General features: G+C 41.1%; 1 long non-coding RNA gene across 1 annotated transcript; it reads right to left on the bottom strand.

The window, feature by feature from the left end:
* Nucleotides 1-201: 201 nt before the first annotated feature.
* Nucleotides 202-8,845, bottom strand: LOC123743242 (uncharacterized). Its single transcript, XR_006770047.1, has 3 exons — nt 8,803-8,845; nt 942-1,108; nt 202-545 (listed from the first exon to the last, which is right to left on the bottom strand). It is a non-coding gene; the product is annotated as an uncharacterized lncRNA (long non-coding RNA).
* Nucleotides 8,846-11,152: the final 2,307 nt, after the last annotated feature.

Here is an 11,152-nt window from a genome sequence, read left to right as displayed (position 1 = left end):
ACCCTGTTACAGGAGAACTTTCGTGCAATGCAGGAAATCTAAAACTTGTAGTGTATTTGAGATTTAAAAAGGCTTCTGAATTTTGTAATTTCACTTTAAAAAAAAAGAAACCCCTACAAATATTATTAATTATAATCCGCATAATAATTCACATTTCCTGTTGTTGCAGGATTATTTTCCTGCTGTAGTATTCTGTCTCAAATGAAGGTCCTACATATCTGTATTTTATACACACTTAGTGGCAGCAATGTAAAGTATTGTAATGCCTGATCCTCCTCTTTCTTAATTCCTTTCTGTTAAATCTCTCATTCATAACCCTGCTTTATATTTATGGTTAGAAACATTTCTGTCTGAGCCAGCAAGAGCCTTCTCTGTCTCTGCCCGCTGCTACCTGCCTCCTCTCACATTCACTTACTTCCTCACAGAAGCCAGGCAGCTTTCCTGCTGTCCCCTGTAGTCAGACACAATGCAACATCCTGATCCTGGCCTAAAGTTCTCTGTCTCTACTGTGGTCGTCCTCTCAGCCTTCTCAGTCTAGCTCAGGCCTGCCCAGCCCAGACACATTACACCAAACACATAGACAGTACATTACACCAAACACATAGACATACACATAGACAGTACATTACACCAAACACATAGACATACACATAGACAGTACATTACACCAAACACATAGACATACACATAGACAGTACATTACACCAAACTCAGCTTAGACATACACTGACTACACACATAACAATTTGACGAGTGATTCGATTCATTCTAAGAGTGATGGAGAAAGTGAGAGAGAGAGAGAGAGAGAGAGAGAGAGAGAGAGAGAGAGGCCAGTGCTTCACCAACTTCATCTATAGGTCTACGGTCCTACAGATGTTTGAAATGAAAACATGTTTCAAGGGGAACATTCACAGTGGCGCATAGAAGAGTTGGTCCTGTACCTTGGCTGTTTGGTGTGTAAATATACAGTATGCAGGCTAGCTACTGATCTTAGGGTGTTAGAACTGTGTGTGAACATTGCTACTGCTCTTAGCAGTGATGTCATAGGCTTCACATTTTCAGAACAATTGCCGTCTTCCTGTGCTTCCTGTGACATACTCCCGACTGACTGCAGGGATAGATAGAGAGAACACACACACACACACACACGCACGCACGCACGCACGCACGCACGCACACACGCACACACACACACACACACACACACACACACACACACACACACACACACACACACACACACACACACACACACACACACACACACACACACACACACACACACACACACACACACACACGCACACAGGACACAGTTAGCTACAAACAGCTATAATTATTTCAGCAGTCATTGTCAACGCCACCGAGGGAAAATAGAGTGTATGAAAAGAAGAGAGAGCGAGGGCAGGACGATAAGAGGGTCAGATATGTTATGTTGTGATAGTCTATTATAAAATCCTTACTAAGCCTGGGAACATGAGTCACATACCATAGCTAGCTCATTTGAGTGTCATACTGTTTGTTCATACTTGCTTTGGCAGTTACACGTGAACATTTGTGTTGAAATATGTTTCAGGAAGCACATGAATATGACCTGTTTAGACTTGTTAATGTCATTCTTGGAAAGCTGATAACAGTCATGTAGGCTATTGACAGATTGGTGAAAGGGATATTGTGATTTAAGCTTGTTATTGATTTGTGTGAGTTGTAATCTCACACACACACACGGTCTGGATATAAAATATATACGGTAGAGGAGGGTTAGATAAAATTACACTGACATTCTTCACATTCCCTGTGAGCAGGTTTGCATCCCAAATGACTCCCTATTCCCTATATACAGTAGTCCACTACTTTTGACCAGGACCCATAAGTAGAGCACTATGTAGGGAATATAGGGTGCCATTTGGGACACAGACCAGATCTACATTCTTCCCCTGCCTATCTGCTCATGGCCCCATCACTGCCCCAGCCAACACACACATACACATATCACTGCTAACCCTAACCCTAACCCCAACCCTTAACCTAAACCTAACCCTAAACCTAACTAAACCTAACCCTAAACCTAACCCTAACTCTAACCCACTGACACTATTCTTATTTCTTATCTGCTTAAAACAGTGCTGTGAGAGGAGTTTCAGAATCTTTGCATATTGTCTGCACAGACTCACGTGTACATCATACCCTTCACAACATCACTTTTAGAGTGGGAGGAATTTTTAATGAGGACTCAGAGGGAGTTTATGTCGTGATGACAGTGGGTGGAGAGGGCCAGGCTCTGCTATCTACCTTATCTAGAGGAGGGAGAGGAAGAGGAAGAGAAGAGAGAGGGAGGTGAGAAAAAAAGAGAGGGACAGGAAGAGGAAAAGGAACAGAGGGGGAGAGAGAGAGAGCCTGAGAATGACAGAGAGAGGAAGACGGAGAGAGAGAGAGTACTTTAACCATTTGTACATCGTTACAACACTGTATATATACATAATATGACATTTGTAATGTCTTTATTATTTGGAACTTCTGTGAGTGTAATGTTTACTGTTCATTTTTATTGTTTATTTCACTTTTGTATATTATCTACCTCACTTGCTTTGTTTGACAATGTTAACATATGTTTCCCATGCCAATAAAGCCCCTTGAATTGAATTGAATTGAATTGAGAGAGAGAGAGAGAGCCTGAGAACGACAGAGAGAGGAAGACGGACACAGAGGAAAAAGAGAGAGAGAGAGTTCTTAGCATTATCAGTAGGAATCTCAAAACAGGAAGGCCAGCCCCAGTAAACAAGAGCAACAGAAGAGGAGCACAGTTCTACTTCCTGTCCCAACTACAGAGGAAACAACAGATTTTTTAGGAATTCTAATCGGGACCATTACACTCTAGCAGTCGACACTGATTAAAACCCACTTCCACTGGCTACTATCTGAGGAATTCTTCTCTTAATAACAGAACTATCAGGACTGCCTTCTGGCATTATAAAACATCTTAGCAGCTCATCTTTATTTAGTCTAATAGGCATGTGTTGTTTCTTGAATGATGTCCTGACTTTCAGTGTTGAGTCTGTTTCTGTTCAGTTGTGTGTGTGTGTGTGTGTGTGTGTGTGTGTGTGTCGTCTCCCTCTCTGTGGCAGCCAGTGATTGGTGTGTGTTTGGGGATGTGGGGCAGATGTTTATCCCAGTCCTGGGTTGTTATCTTCTCTCTAGTCATCTGGCCCTCCATCTCCATATTCCCTGCTCTGGGCCTTGATCAGACCTGGCCTGGGCTGGGTTAGGATGGGGCTAGGCTGGGTTAGGCTGGGGCTGGACTGGACCTTGACCTGGCCTGGGCTGGGGCTGGGGCTGGGCAGGGTTAGGCTGGGGATGGACTGGGTTAGGCTGGGGCTAGGCTGGGCCTTGATCTGGCCTGGGGCTGGGTTAGGCTGGTGCTAGACTGGGTTAGGCTGAGGCTGGGCCGTGATCTGGCCTGGGGCTGTGTTAGGATGGGTTCTGGACTGGGTTAGGCTGTGGCTGGGTTAGGCTGGTGCTAGGCTGGGTTAGGCTGTGGCTGGGTTAGGCTGGGGCTAGGCTGGGTTATGCTGTGGCTGGGTTAGGCTGGTGCTAGGCTGGGTTAGGCTGTGGCTGGGTTAGGCTTGGGCTAGGCTGGGTTAGGCTGGTGCTAGGCTGGGTTAGGCTGAGGCTGGGCCGTGATCTGGCCTGGGGCTGTGTTAGGATGGGTTCTGAACTGGGTTAGGCTGGGGCTGGGTTAGGCTGGGTCTAGGCTGGGTTAGGCTGTGGCTGGGTTAGGCTGGTGCTAGGCTGGGTTAGGCTGGGGCTGGCCTAAGTTTGTGGGTCAACACTGTTTCCTCTCTTCCTTGTGTTTGTGTCTTGTCAGATATCTATCATCCTGGTAAGACTTTTCTTTAATAACTACCAGAGCCATAAGGATAAGGAGTTTTCTGCATTATGATTCATTTACATGACACTTCAACATTCTATGGCAGCCATGTTAGCGCCCCATTAACATTAGCACCACATTAACATTAGTGCCTCATTAACATTGGCACCTCATTAACATTAGCGCCCCATTAACATTAATGCCCCCAGTAACATTAGCACACCATTAGCGTTTGCACACCATTAACATTAGCGCCTCATTAACATTGCATGGGGAATATTACAATAATGCTACATGTAGGCAAACTGCATGTCTAGAATTAATACAATATGAAAAATTCTAAAAGTTAGCCCAACTCTGTAAATAAACAGTAGGAAGCAGATTGTACAGTCAACTTTCCTGCCAGATCTTGACTATGGTGACACCAGATTGATGCAGCAGACAGGTCTCTAAAACCTTTAGATGCAGTCTAACATAGCGCACTTCGCTTCATCACAGGTGACAGGTTTAATACTAATCTCTCCGCGTCCTGTATCAGAAGGTCGGCTGGTCCTCATTATTCCCTTTTTGTTTACAAAACTCTGCTGCACAAGCTTCTAACATACACTATATCCACAAAAATATGTGGACATGCCTTCAAATGAGTGGATTCGGCTATTTCAGACACCTGTTGCTGACAGGTGTTTAAAATAGAGCACACAGCCATGCAATCTCCCTAGACAAACATTGGCAGTAGTAATATGGCCTTACTGAAGAGCTCAGCGACTTTCAATGTGGCACAGTCATAGGATGCCACCTTTCCAACAAGTCAGTTTGGCCATTTTCTGTCTTGCTAGAGCTGCCTCAGTCAACTGTAAGTGCTGTTATTGTGAAGTGGAAACATCTAGGAGCAACAACGGCTCAGCCACAAAGTGGTAGGCCACACAAGCTCACAGAATGGGACTGCCGAGTGCTGAAGCACAGACTGCATCGTCTGTCCTCGGTTGCAACACTCACTACCGAGTTCCAAACTGCCTCTGGAAGCAACGTCAGCACATGAACTGTTTGTCGGGAGCTTCATGAAATGGGTTTCCATGGCTGAGCAGCTGCACACAAGCCTAAGATCACCATGCGCAATGCTAAGCGTCGACTGGAGTGGTGTAAAGCTCGCCACCATTGGACTCTGAAGCAGTGGAAACATGTTCTCTGGAGTGATGAATCACGCTTCACCATCTGGCAGTCCGAAGGACTAATCTGGGTTTGGCGAATGCCAGGAGAACATTTGGTGGAGGAGGAATAATGCTATGGTGCTGTTTTTGATGGTTCGGGCTAAGCCCCTTAATTCCAGTGAAGGGAAATCTTAACGCTATAGTTAACAATGACATTTTAGATGATTCTGTGCTTCCAACTTTGTGGCAACATTTTTGGGAAGGCCCTTTCCTGTTTCAGCATGACAATGCCCCCGTGCACAAAGAGATCCATACAGAAATGGTTTGTCGAGAAGAACTTGAATGGCCTGCACAGAGCCCTGACCTCAACTCCATTGAACACCTTTGGGATGAATTGGAACGCCAACTGCGAGCCAGGCCTAATCTCCCAACACCAATGCCCGCCCTCACTAATGCTCCTGTGGCTGAATGGAATCAAGTCCCCGCAGCAATGTTCCAACATCTAGTGGAAAGCCTTCTCAGAATAATGGAGGTTGTTATAGCAGCAAAGGGCAACTCCATATTAATTCCTGTGATTTTGGAATGAGATGTTCAGCGAGCAGGTGCCCACATACTCACTTTGCTGTTAAAGTATGTATGAGACACCAAACTCGTTCGCAGGGAGGTTAACTCTTGAGGTCCCTCTAGTCTCCACAGATGTAGGTAAATCCGCGCGCTCCATTTTTTTGAATAACCTACAAAGTGTCCATCATCTGGACACTCTGGTGCCTCTAAGGCAGTTTAGGACTTTAATGTTGAATGTGTTAAACGAGAATTGCAACTGTTTGGATTAAATGTAAATAATTATATTTGTGGTGTTTGAAGCTATAGTGTTGATTCTGTAATTTGTTGTTTTTATGAATTTTGTATTGATCATTTACAATTTTTGTGTTGCTGTCCTCAGGGCACCATTGTAAATGAGACCGTGGTCTCAATAGGTTCCCCTGAATGAATAACAGTTTAATAAAACAATTGTAAAAATAAACTAGAGAAGTACAATTCCTGAAGAAAATGTGGGGTGCTTGCTAACTTAAAGAAAAAAGGTATTTATGGTTTTGAAATAAGTTACAGTAGTGACTGCAGTAGTAATGGTAGTGACTGGTTATAGTTACAGTAGTGGAAGTGACTGGTTATAGTTACAGTAGTGGTAGTGACTGGTTATAGTTATGGTAGTGGTAGTGGTAGTGTCTACAGTAGCAATGGTAGTGACTGGTTATAGTTATAGTAGTGGTAGTGACTGGTTATAGTTATGGTAATGGTAGTGACAGGTTATAGTTATAGTATCTACAGTAGCAATGGTAGTAACTGGTTAAAGTTATAGTACTGGAAGTGACTGGTTATAGTTATAGTAGTGGTAGTGACTGGTTATAGTTATAGTAGTGGTAGTGTCTACAGTAGTAATGGTGGTGACTGGTTATAGTTATAGTAGAGACAGTGACTGGTTATATTTATAGTAGTGGTAGTGACTGGTTATAGTTATAGTAGTGGTAGTGTCTACAGTAGTAATGGTAGTGACTGGTTATAGTTATAGTAGTGGTAGTGACTGGTTATAGTTATAGTAATGGTAGTGACTGGTTATAGTTATAGTAGTGGTAGTGACTGGTTATAGTTATAGTAGTGGTAGTGTCTACAGTAGTAATGGTAGTGACTGGTTATAGTTATAGTCGTGGTAGTGACTTCAGTAGTAATGGTAGTGACTGGTTCTAGTTATAGTAGTGGTGGTGACTGGTTATAGTTATAGTAGAGACAGTGACTGGTTATAGTTATAGTAATGGTAGTGACTGGTTCTACTTATAGTAATGGTAGTGACTGGTTATAGTTATAGTAGTGGTAGTGACTGGTTATAGTTATAGTAGTGGTAGTGTCTACAGTAGTAATGGTAGTGACTGGTTATAGTTATAGTAGTGGTAGTGACTGGTTATAGTTATAGTAGTGGTAGTGACTTCAGTAGTAATGGTAGTGACTGGTTCTAGTTATAGTAGTGGTGGTGACTGGTTATAGTTATAGTAGAGACAGGGACTGGTTATAGTTATAGTAATGGTAGTGACTGGTTCTAGTTATAGTAATGGTAGTGACTGGTTATAGTTATAGTAGTGGTAGTGACTGGTTATAGTTATAGTAGTGGTAGTGTCTACAGTAGTAATGGTAGTGACTGGTTATAGTTATAGTAGTGGTACTGTCTACAGTAGTAATGGTAGTGACTGGTTATAGTTACAGTAGTGGTAGTGACTGGTTCTAGTTATAGTAGTGGTAGTGACTGGTTATAGTTATAGTAGTGGTAGTGTCTATGGTAGTAATGGTAGTGACTGGTTATAGTTATAGTAGTGGCAGTGACTGGTTATAGTTATAGTAGTGGTAGTGTCTATGGTAGTAATGGCAGTGACTGGTTATAGTTATAGTAGTGGTAGTGACTGGTTATAGTTATAGTAGTGGTAGTGACTGGTTATAGTTATAGTAGTGGTAGTGACTGGTTATAGTTATAGTAATGGCAGTGACTGGTTATAGTTATAGTAGTGGTAGTGTCTATGGTAGTAATGGTAGTGACTGGTTATAGTTATTGTAGTGGCAGTGACTGGTTATAGTTATAGTAGTGGCAGTGACTGGTTATAGTTATAGTAGTGGTAGTGTCTATGGTAGTAATGGTAGTGACTGGTTATAGTTATAGTAGTGGCAGTGACTGGTTATAGTTATAGTAGTGGTAGTGTCTGGTTATAGTTATAGTAGTGGCAGTGACTGGTTATAGTTATAGTAGTGGTAGTGTCTGGTTATAGTTATAGTAGTGGTAGTGACTGGTTATAGTTATAGTAATGGCAGTGACTGGTTATAGTTATAGTAGTGGTAGTGTCTACAGTAGTAATGGTAATGACTGGTTATAGTTATAGTAGTGGTAGTGACTGGTTATAGTTATAGTAGTGGTAGTGTCTACAGTAGTAATGGTAATGACTGGTTATAGTTACAGTAGTGGTAGTGACTGGTTATAGTTATAGTAGTGGTAGTGACTGGTTATAGTTATAGTAGTGGTAGTGACTTCAGTAGTAATGGTAGTGACTGGTTATAGTTATAGTAGTGGTAGTGACTTCAGTAGTAATGGTAGTGACTGGTTATAGTTATAGTAGTGGTAGTGACTGCAGTAGTAATGGTAGTGACTGGTTATAGTTGAAAAGGTAGGTAGATGGAAACATTTATTGATTGAATGGCTGATTGATTGATTGATTGATTGGATAGGAGTTACTGTTGGTGGGTTATTTTATGCTAATTTATATTGTTGTGGTTGATTAAAGTCGAAAATAATTTGAAGTTTGGATTGCATGAACATGTGAAAGTGGTCTGGTGTCTCTAGCTTGAACGGTTCAAAACTTACTGTTGGTGATTTATTTTATTTCAACCAGGGGCGAAAATCTGATATCAACTTTGGAGGGGACAATTACATTAAATTTTCTCAAGAGCAATTCCTGAGGGGGACACCAAAAGTAGTGCTGTAACACATAGCCTACATTGTAATATGGTAAATGTATATTGAGGAGCCAAAGAAATAAGGTGTTTGCCGTACTCCTAACAACCGGTACCCAAAACTACACAACTAATCACAACAGCAATACCATTGCCTTTAACAAATCTTAGTTCAGTCACCAGTTTAAGTTGAGAGTGGGGGTATCCATGGCATTTTCCAATTATGTTCCTATTTTACAAGTCAAAAAAATTGAGAACCTTTCATAATGTTGCCAAACAAAGACTCAACAAACTTACCTGAGACTCCCTGTCTCTGCCAGTCTGTCCCTGCATATCTGTCCCCAACTCTGCTGTCTGTGTGCCATCTGTTGCCTGCTCTGCCTAATGACATCATTGTGAAAAATTTCCATTAGAATTTCATTTCTTTCTTATGAACATTTTATCAACTAGTCTTTGAGATATTAGGCAACTAGGGTTCTTACTTTGCGTTTTGGTGTACTGAAAAATACTCTGATGTCCGTCTTTTATTTTTCTGCCATTTTTCTACCTGGCTGGCAGGCTACACACACACACACAGTGTGTAGGTTATTTACAGTAGGAGATGGGCTTCTATCATCTTATCTTTTATCATTCTATTTGGGCTTCGATCTAAAAGGTAGCTAGCAAATGTGAAACGGATTAAAATGACAAGAGTTGACAGCTGTATGAGTTCACCATTTACACAACATATGCTGCAACCTTTTGGAATTTTAATAGTTTGTTTCATATTGGCTGGCTTCCAACAATAGCTGAATTAATAGCTAGCGAGCACCAAATAGCTAGCGAGCACCAATTCCGTTTCAGTGGTGTTTTCTATAATCTTTGCTACCCGGGTTAAATAAAGGTGAAATAAAATAAATAAATAAAAGTTCCCTTGCGACAATTTAGCTTTTGCAACGAGACCATTAAATATATTTAAGACAATGGTAGAAGAGAGTGTAGTTCTGTTCAGTTTGGACTTCAGTTTATCGCTAACCTTATCACAGGGACTTTGAAGCACTAACTTACATCATCTGCATGCTGATCTTGGAATAAATTGACGATAGCAAAGATTCCATCTTTGACGAGGCCACATAAATGGAATAATTACTAGCTAGCTTAATAGTTAATATTTGCCCGCTAGCTCTGCATATTCAGCTAGTGTGTGTGCGCGATTGACTGGATTAACCTCACGTCAGTTACGTTCATTGAGTGCCTTTCAGACAGTGGATACCACCCCTCTGTTACCTTGCCAACTAAGGAACTGGCAGTGGATCAAACCATTGTGAAGCAAAGGGTGGGGGGGTCGCAATCTTTTGAAACTTAAAAACGCGCTATTAAGTGTCTATAATCAGCACAATTGCTTTCATTGCGTATTATTAATATTATTTAAATTACATAGTTATGTTTCAGTGATATATTGGGGGGGACAAATCATATTCTTCCCAGGATGGGGGGGTCGTGTCCCCCCCGTCCCCCCCGGGATTTCCGCCCCTGATTTCAACTTATGTCAATTTATATAGTTAGAGATCCTAAAAGTATTAACGAATTTGAAGTTAGGATAGCCTGAACATGAGTATGTTTAAGCAGTAGAGCGAGACGAAGACAGCAAATAATAATAATAATAATAATAATATGTAAGAAACCTAGTGTTGTGCATTCCTTCTCAACCACGCCTAATAAGGAGATTTAATACTTTACTAAAATAATTTACTAATGATTAGTAAATTGTTTATAATGACCTATATAAAAACATTTTATAAATAATCTTATGAATCATTATTACATAGAGGTTGTTTGTAAATAACTCCCATATTTACAGATGTGGAAGTAATAATTAATAAATTATGAATAAACTATTTAAAATACCTGGTTGAAAAAAGTATCAGAATTCGGCTGCCGGTGTAGGCAGAGAGATAGGAGAGGTGAGCACCAGAACATCCCTTCTGACTCTTCACTGTCCGATCTGCCGCCACAGCTTCTGCTTCACAAATTGTTTTGTGCTGTGTTTATTTACGTCATTTTAACAACAAGCACAAGGTGGATTTTCTGCAGGGTTGGCTGTGCTCTTGTGAGCTATTGTGATGTCAACCATGTGCCAAATGTGTTCCACATGACATCATCATTGTGTCTGACACAGTAGATATTAGATCCTTTATTTTGATGGACAGGTCCTGGACATCATCAAAATCATCTCCTGTATTCACACTCATGGTAGGTTACATTGATTGTTTTCAATGACAAATGTTGAGTAATATGGTATGAAGTCATTCACAATGCAATTAAAATAGTATGATAAAACAATGTAATAAAACATGTGAACATTTCCAGGCTCTTGTTGCTATATTTTTACTGTCAAAATATGGCTTAAGAATTGCATTTTTATTTTGTTCAGTCTACGTTATAAAACTAAGCATTTGAAGCTGCGTGGGGAATGGAGTGAATTGCGATCGAATAGGAAACCAATCAGATCAAAGATCCTTGGTGCAGACTAGCACACCTCTTTGACTATTATTTCTGTCCTGTATCAACTTCATTGTGCAGCTCGAATACAAAGTCATCATTCTCTGTTCTCCAGGTCCAACTTTCAGAACAGTGTTTTGAATTTTCAATTCCATGTTTCACTCAC

The sequence above is a fragment of the Salmo salar genome, chromosome ssa05 (assembly GCF_905237065.1).
Source record: "Salmo salar chromosome ssa05, Ssal_v3.1, whole genome shotgun sequence".
Taxonomy (NCBI): domain Eukaryota; kingdom Metazoa; phylum Chordata; class Actinopteri; order Salmoniformes; family Salmonidae; genus Salmo; species Salmo salar.
The sequence above is the reverse complement of the archived record's forward strand: the minus strand, read 5'-3'. Positions and strand labels throughout refer to the sequence as shown.